General features: G+C 36.8%; 1 long non-coding RNA gene across 1 annotated transcript; it reads left to right on the top strand.

The window, feature by feature from the left end:
* The first annotated feature begins 6,721 nt into the window (after window positions 1-6,721).
* On the top strand, window positions 6,722-7,221 carry LOC119075821. Its single transcript, XR_005087461.1, has 2 exons — window positions 6,722-6,956; window positions 7,034-7,221. It is a non-coding gene; the product is annotated as an uncharacterized LOC119075821 (long non-coding RNA).
* Window positions 7,222-8,420: the final 1,199 nt, after the last annotated feature.

The following is an 8,420-nucleotide window of genomic DNA, read 5'->3' as shown; positions in this document are numbered from 1 at the left end:
GACAATGGGAATGTATGGTGTAAGAATTGAGTGAAGTATCGAAGAACCGAAATGCCTGTGTTTGTATGTACGATTGTGTAACATATTAGAACTGTCGTACTTCAAGTTTATTTGGAGCACACAGCAATATATAGGTGTGCTCACTTTGTTTGATCGTTTCTTAATCGGAGAATCATTGTGATTGATTCGTTTGTTATTCAAGTTATTCAAGTCACTCTGATTAGTTTACAGAAGAAAACAAAAAACGTTCGAGGATGTCACAGTTTGTCCCCTACATGAATTGAAATCTGCCGACTAATAAAAACCCAACTTCAGTCAAGTAAGGAACATCAACTTAGCTCTCGTTTTTCATTCAATAATATGTAATGTTTCTTAAACGGCAAACATTACGATTAAGTCTACTACTTCTTTTGTTCAAATCTTTCTTTAAAGTTTGCTGCAAAATCTTTCGCTTCTTTAGTTTAGCAGAACATTTTGTTATAAAAGAGTACACCCGCCAGTGCTCATCGCTTATTTTTATCGTCGTTGTTGACAGCAGATGACTAGTCGTTCCGCATAGGTTCTGACATACCAAATCAGGAAGTATCACTTCTGATTTTGGATAAATGAAAATTTTTCTAATGCAGTGCATTAGGATCGACAATTACAATTGGCTCGGATCTACAATGACAATTGGCTAGGATCGACAATGACAACTGACTAGTATCGACAATGACAGTTGGCTTGGATCGACAATGACAATTGACTAGAACCGACCATTACAATTGGCCTGGATCGACAATTACAATTCGTCTGCATCGACAATGACAACTTGCTAGAATCGACAATTACAATTGGCCTTTATCGACAATGACGACTGGCTAACATCGACAATTACAGTTGGCTAGAATCTACAATTACAATTGGCTAGGATCGACAAATACAACTGGCTAGGGTCGACAATTACAATTGGCTTGGATCGACAATGACCATTGACTGTGATCGACAATGACAACTTGCTAGAATCGACAATTACAATTGGCCTTTATCGACAATGACGACTGGCTAACATCGACAATTACAGTTGGCTAGAATCTACAATTACAATTGGCTAGGATCGACAAATACAACTGGCTAGGGTCGACAATTACAATTGGCTTGGATCGACAATGACCATTAACTATGATCGACAATGACAACTGGCTAGGATCGACAATTACAATTGTCCTTTACCGACAATGACGACTGGCTAACATCGAAAATTACAATTGGCTCGGATCTACAATGACAATTGGCTAGGATCGACAATGACAACTGGATAGGTTCGACAATTACAAGTCTGCATCGACAATTACAATTGGCCTTTATCGACAATGACGACTGGCTAACATCGACAATTACAGTTGGCTAGAATTTACAATTACAATTGGCTAGGATCGACAATGACAACTGCCTAGGGTCGACAATTACAATTGGCTTGGATCGACAATGACCATTGACTATGATCGACAATGACAACTGGCTAGGATCGACAATTACAATTGGCCTTTATCGACAATGACGACTGGCTAACATCGACAATTACAATTGGCTCGGATCTACAATGACAATTGGCTAGGATCGACAATGACAACTGGCTAACATCGACAATTACAAGTGGCTAGGATCGACAATGACAATTGGCTAGAACCGACAATTACAATTGGCCTGGATCGACAATTACAATTCGTCTGCATCGACAATGACAACTTGCTAGAATCGACAATTACAATTGGCCTTTATCGACAATGACGACTGGCTAACATCGACAATTACAATTGGCTAGAATCTACAATTACAATTGGCTAGGATCGACAAATACAACTGGCTAGGGTCGACAATTACAATTGGCTTGGATCGACAATGACCATTGACTATGATCGACAATGACAACTGGCTAGGATCGACAATTACAATTGGCTAGAAACAACAACGACAACTGGCTAGCATCGACAATGACAACTGGCTAGCATCGACAATGACAACTGGCTAGCATCGACAATGACAACTGGCTAGCATCGACAATGACAACTGGCTAGCATCGACAATGACAACTGGCTAGCATCGACAATTACAATTGGTTTGGATCGACAATTACAATTGGTTTGGATCGACAATTACAATTGACCGGGATCGACAATGACAGTTGCATTGGATCGACAATGACAAGTGGCTAGAACCGACCATTACAATTGGCCTGGATCGACAATTACAATTCGTCTGCATCGACAATGACAACTTGCTAGAATCGACAATTACAATTGGCCTTTATCGACAATGACGACTGGCTAACATCGACAATTACAATTGGCTAGAATCGACAATTACAATTGGCTAGGATCGACAAAGACAACTGGCTAGCATCGACAAAGACAACTGGCTAGCATCGACAAAGACAACTGGCTAGCATCGACAAAGACAACTGGCTAGCATCGACAATGACAACTGGCTAGCATCGACAATGACAACTGGCTAGCATCGACAATGACAACTGGCTAGCATCGACAATTACAACTGGCTAGCATCGACAATTACAATTGGCTTGGATCGACAATTATAAGTTGTCACCCCAAACGTGTGTTTTTGAGGATTGGCATGCCTTCGGTTGTTTAATAACTTTTACTTTAACCACAACTTTCAATGAAAAAAAAATCAAAATCCGAAGAAAAATCCGAATTACAAAAATTGTTGGATTTTTATTGAGATAAAGATAATTCCATTTTCTAACAACCCTGTCCTGTAACAACTAAGGGTTACTCGCACTCAGCTTATTATTGTCGGGGAACATTACAAACGAAGAATCATTAAATGTGGCAACTTAACCATTTCCAATTTCACCGTGCCCGCATACAATTTCTCCGATAAAACCAATAACAAGTACACTTTCACCTCCTCTCGTGTGTCTTTCCACGTGTCCCTGGAAAACGATTTTGTCACAGAACAAAAAAAAAACTGAATTAAATGACTGAATAATCGAATTTAGCCACGGGGTGCATTTTTGATTGATTCTATCTGGCTGCAGTTATCGAATGTTTACCGTAGCATCGAACATATGTTTCGATTATGTGTCTTTTATAGTCGAAAAAATCGTTTTCCATTTGATGAGGTGCGGGTCACCATTAAGTGCGAGTACAGAGAGAGAACTATCATTTATAATGTTGTGTAGACTGATGCATTTTCGAATGGTAACTTACGGCATTTGAATACATCGACTGAAATGTGCGCCCGATTCATACGTTCACAGAGATAGGTTTTAATGTAAACATCCTGAAGGCATATTCGAGTTTATTGTACATTGGAGCAATCAATGAAGTAAATTTAGTTTGATTGAAATTTGAGAGGGAGAGAGAGAGAGAGAAAAGAAAGGCTAACCCTTTTAGCATTTGAATGGTACACAACCAAAAAAAAACGTTTCCACAAAGGATTTTGGCTCTATGGAACATTATATTGTTAAAAACGAAATTTATGAATTTTGTAGCTCAGGAAATCTTTTGTTGACACAATATTTGATTTGCATTTAATTGACTAGAAAGAAATGTCCTCCAGCCAAATAAATTTAAATGAATGGAGTCTATGGATTTGATTGTTTAGTGGCTCTCATTCTCTGTACATTAAGTTTTCTGGAGGTATAAAGAATAACTGTTTGGCTTTTATACACGGCAATTCAATGGAATGCAACACATCCGACACACTAGAGTCTTTTGTATTATAATTTGATGAAAAATAAGAAAGCCAATGACAAAACAGAATAATTGTTAATGAGCGCATTGTAATCGGGATATTATGAAGACTGACGTGGAAGGAGTTGAATGTACGTTTTTATTATTGTTGTTTTGTTGATGGAATTTTGTTCTGTGAGTACTTATTTAAGAGCAATGGATCATTTGCAAATTTGTAGCCTACATTTAGGCGTTTTTTGATGGTTCTTCTGAACCAAAATCTTTTTTTGAAAAAGTTAAACCATTGGAGCGCGCCAGAATGTGCTACTTTTAAAGGAAAAATCATCAAAAAAACGAATATTTTCTCGCCTAAATGTAGGCTACAAATTTGCAAAAAGGAACAATTGCTCTTAAAGTTCCCTCAAGCTTCATAATTTTGCAGTTTGTTTGATGGCTTCAATGATGTACGAGTACACACTGAATGATTTACTTACTTAACAGCCATTTTTAACCCAAGCGGGTTTTGGTTGAATGACTCGTATGACGTATGACCTAAATACGATGAATTTGTGTTGATATGTTTAGTGTACATTTAGGCGAGATATCAGAAAGAAAATCGAGAAATTCAAGAAACTTTGAGAAATTCAAGAAACTTCGAGAAATTCAAGAAATTTCGAGAAATATTTCTTGAATTTCTCAAAGTTTCTTGAATTTCTCGAATTCGAGAAATTTCAAGAAATTCCAGAAAATTCAAGAAATTCGGGAAACTTCGAGAAATTCAAGAAATTTCGAGAAATATTTCTCGAGTTTCTTGAAGTTTCTGGAATTTCTTGAAATTTCTCGAATTCGAGAAATTCAAGAAACTTTGAGAAATTCAAGAAATATTTCTCGAAATTTCTTGAATTTCTCGAAATTTCTTGAATTTCTCGAAATTTCTTGAATTTCTCAAAGTTTCTTGAATTTCTCGATTTTCTCTAAAAGTTTCTAAAAAGTAGGCCCTGATATATCGCCTAAATGTACACTAGATATATCAACTCAAATGCATCGTATTTGGGTCATACGTCATACGAGTCATTCAACCAAAACCCGCTGGGTTAAAAATACCTGTTAAGTAAGTAAATCATTCAGTGTGTACTCGTACATCATTGAAGCCATCAAACAAACTGCAAAATTATGAAGCTTGAGGGAACTTTTAGAGCAATTGGTCCTTTTTGCAAATTTGTAGCCTACATTTAGGCGAGAAAATATTCGTTTTTTTTTATGATTTTTCCTTTAAAAGTAGCACATTCTGGCGCGCTCCAATGGTTTAACTTTTTCAAAAAAAGATTTTGGTTCAGAAGAACCATCAAAAACGCCTAAATGTAGGCTACAAATTTTAAGAAATTCGAGAAAATTCGAAAAATTTCAAGAAATTCAAGAAATTAGTTTCCAAAAAGTAGGCCCTGCGAGATATCAATTAAAATTAGCATCTAACGTTACTCAGAGACTAGCAACATACTTCGAGGCGTGGTTTGAGAGTCACATTAAGAGCAATGAACACATTGCAAATTTGTAGTCTACATTTAGGCGGGGAAAATATTTGTTTTTTGATGATTTCTCTGAACCAAAATCTTTTCTTGAAAATGTAAAACCATTGGAGCACGCAAAATAGTGTTACTTTTAAAGGAAAAATTGGTTTGTGAGTCATAACTTAACCCACTTAGAGAAACCTGGGCAGATTGTGTAAAGAACCTTACTACTTTAATGTCAGTTTTTGGCCTAGACATTCTTAAAATCGATTTTTAACCATGAAGCCATGGTGGCACATTTTTGGCTAAATGGAGAAAAATGTATAGGACCGTATGATCTGCAAACCGTAACCATAACCGAAGTACGATGAATTTGTGTTGATATGTTTAGCCTACATTTAGGCGATACATTAATTATAATTAGCACTTAACGCTCCTCAGAGAGTAGCAGCATACTTCGAGACGTGGTTTGGAAGTCACATTAAGAGCAATGGACCATTTGCAGATTAAAGATTTCTCTGCATGAAAATCTCTTTCAAAATCATTAGAGGAAGCAAAAATATGTTACTTTTAAGGGGAAGATTTCAAATTTCATTTTATTTTCTACAGCTCGTCGAGATCTTTCCAATTCATTTGTTGAAATGGGCCTACTTTAGATGAAATTTTCTCTCAAGTCTATCATTTTTTGCAGCGCTTTATGCAGTGTAAAAGCGCTGTTGGAATAGTCAAATTTCATCCTAAAACTCATCAAGACCGTCCCAACAAGCTATAGTTGGTAAAAATTTAGATTTGTTTTTCAAGAAATGAAAGTCGATATTTCCCGCACCTCCTACAACACTTATTTTCTTAAAAACACGCGTGATGGTCTCGCAAATTTCGTCCAAACTATCTATTTTCCGGACAATTTCGCGCAGCTCTCAAAGGATTTTCTTCTTCAAAAAATCTTTGTCAACGAAATTTACTAATATTCGCCCCTCGAAGGTAAATTTCCCATGAGCGAATTATTGGAAAAATGATATTTCGTTGATTTGACATTTCATTTCCAATTGACTCAAGCGGTGACGCATCAAAAAACTTATCTATTGACATCATCAACACTATTCGAAACGAAGTTAAATCAATGAAATTTCATTGTTCTTATAATTCGCTAATTGGACACGTGCCCATTTCTGCATATATGTGGCAGTATAATCATGTTAGCAATGTTTTACTCATATTAAAACGATTGAAGTAATAGATTTGCCATCAAACACTAGGTCTTACATATACTAGAAGCAAGAACTTCCTTCTGACTGGAAAATTTCCAAATGTTTTCACATTAAATGTGATGTGAAACAGTAACGTTATGCAATCAGAAAAGTTCTCAGAATTTCTTTGAAGTCGAAGTACTTGTCTAACGCTAAAAAAAAACAATTCAATACCGCCGACAAATCACTGTAAGTACACACTTCACTGTATCTGATTCTGAGTACCACTCGAAGATAAAGAACGTATTTGAAAAATGGAATTGACTTACATCAATTACAAACACCAGAATGTTATAAAATCTCACATATGCCCGCAGAACGAGCAGAGTATTCATTAGAGACCGAAGTCGACTTTATCGAAAATGAAAGTAATTTTCCTGTGTGCGTTAATACTAATTGTAATGATCACTTTTCGCTCTGAAATGAAAGCTGATGCTGCAGCTGTTTCACCAAAGAGCCTGTGCAGTTGGATCATATCTGCAGTGCAAACGGAGTCAGATCCAGCAAAGCGCCAAGAATTGTTGGTAAGTGCCAGTTGAACAGTGTTCATTTCAATCAATGCAATCAGAATAATTTTGAATTTTGTTCGTGAAATTCTCAGAATAGCTATCATCAATGCGTTATGGCAGAGATCTCCATCGGTATAATAAATAATTGGGGATAAATAGATAGGTGGGCAGACTTAGAGTTAAACCAAGTCAGCGTAAAATCGTGAGTTGTCTGGCTGTCTTGGCTAAATCAATGTAATTCTTTACTGTAAAATAAAACGAAATTTTAACATGCATCGAAGCATGGAATTTTGTTTGAATCATTTCACAGTTATCTATGAGCAATAAGGTGCGAAAAAAGTGTTTAAAAAAATGAAGTAACAGATTTGAAATCATTGTTTAGATCATATGAAGTAATAGATGTGACAGCAGAAGTACTAATACTGATATGCTTGTTGTCTGTGAAAGGCTAACACTACCATATACAACACCTTTTAAAGGTCAACGTGCAGGTGGAAGTCATGAAAGGGTATCAAATAATCTATGGACGACACAATGTCAATGCTACTCGAATGACGGCTTCAAATGTCAAACTCTTGCACTGGTTCATGTTATTCTGTTACAGGTAGACAAATGCAAATCATCTTCAGAAGTTATACGTTGCTCTACAAACTCCTAACCTATTAAGATAGATTAAGATTGCCTCCCCGAGTATGTGATTATTACGCATATGGAAGCACGGGGTTGAAGGTGGTTTCGAAATTTAGTTCAAAGTCCAAGGTCTTGTTGGAAGTGGAGGACTGGCTGCAGGATATTTCGGATAGAACTTATATCCGGACCTCCAATAAAACACGACTTTGCCTTTCGGATGTTTATTGTGAAAATTGACTAACACCAATGAAAGTAAATAGATAGGTATGGCCAAACGTTCAAATTTGTTCTAGCCGGAGCACATACGGATTTGCATGGCACCACCTCAAACGAACTCATTTCTAGTGCAAATTTCCACTAGAAATGAGTTCGTTTGAGGTGGCGCCATGCAAATCCGTATGTGCTCCGACTTGTATGGACTGGCCATACCTACTTATCTACTTTCATTGACTAACACCATTTTGCTCTTAACTAAGGCCACTTAGACCTTGTGATCCATTTGGACTGCCTGTCTATCACTAGATAGAATTCAAGGGCATATTCCAATACTCCACAACATGTGCAACGCTCCCACAAAATCAGTAAATTGCCAACATTCACAGACGATTTTTAACTATTGCCTTGATGTTTAGAGTCCGTATGCATTTTGACGATTGAATTTTGGTTGAATGTAGCAGACCAATGTAAACCATTCTCGGACCATTGTACCAATTGCCTTTATTGAACTATCGACCTCAATGCCCTCTGACTGGACCTTAACATTACCCTTGAACATTGTCTACTGATTTTCGGCTTGACTATTAACACCATTTGAATCCACTATTGTAAGTGATTCTGCCGTTACCGCGA

This window comes from Bradysia coprophila, unplaced genomic scaffold (assembly GCF_014529535.1).
Source record: "Bradysia coprophila strain Holo2 unplaced genomic scaffold, BU_Bcop_v1 contig_232, whole genome shotgun sequence".
In the NCBI taxonomy this organism is placed as follows: Eukaryota; Metazoa; Arthropoda; class Insecta; order Diptera; family Sciaridae; genus Bradysia; species Bradysia coprophila.
The sequence above is the reverse complement of the archived record's forward strand: the minus strand, read 5'-3'. Positions and strand labels throughout refer to the sequence as shown.